Genomic DNA, 618 nt, shown 5'->3' with positions numbered 1-618 from the left:
CGCAGAGCGCAGGCTGAGAGTGCAAGCACTGCGGAGGCGTGGGTGGAGGCAGACACAGCCAGGAACTAAAGCCTAAGTGGGGAACCAGTGTGGACGGGTATACGACTGTGGAAGCAGTGCCCTGAGACTTGTAAAGGAACCTCCAGCAGAGGATCAAGCAAGGGGGTCCACCAGGGGGCTTGAACTTGGAAAAAACCAGAACTCAGACCTCAGGAGCCAAAAGACCACGGACAGACCCTGAGCCCAAGGATAAACCTGAGAAGCTGCTGGGCTAACGATGGCTACCCAGTCTCAGGAAGTTCAGAAGAGAAAGATTAACAACAAGAAAAAGAAGTCGTAAACACTCGACAGCTTTTACACAGAGAAAATCCAGACAACCGAGCAAACAGAGGAGGAGAAAAAACAAGCATCCGGACCCTCCTCAAATAAGGAAAACTCCTCACAAGCTATGGAAGAGTTCAAAACTGAGATTTTGAGGAAAATATAAGAGATCTGACAAGAAAATAACTGTTTAAAAGGTAGAATCATGCAATTGGAAAGTGAGGCTCAGAAATTGAACACCAGAAATGACCAGATTGAAAAGGAATACCAGAAGATTATGGCCGAAAACCAGAAGAT

The sequence above is a fragment of the Gracilinanus agilis genome, chromosome 1 (assembly GCF_016433145.1).
Source record: "Gracilinanus agilis isolate LMUSP501 chromosome 1, AgileGrace, whole genome shotgun sequence".
Taxonomy (NCBI): Eukaryota; Metazoa; Chordata; class Mammalia; order Didelphimorphia; family Didelphidae; genus Gracilinanus; species Gracilinanus agilis.
This window is presented reverse-complemented; position numbering follows the sequence as displayed.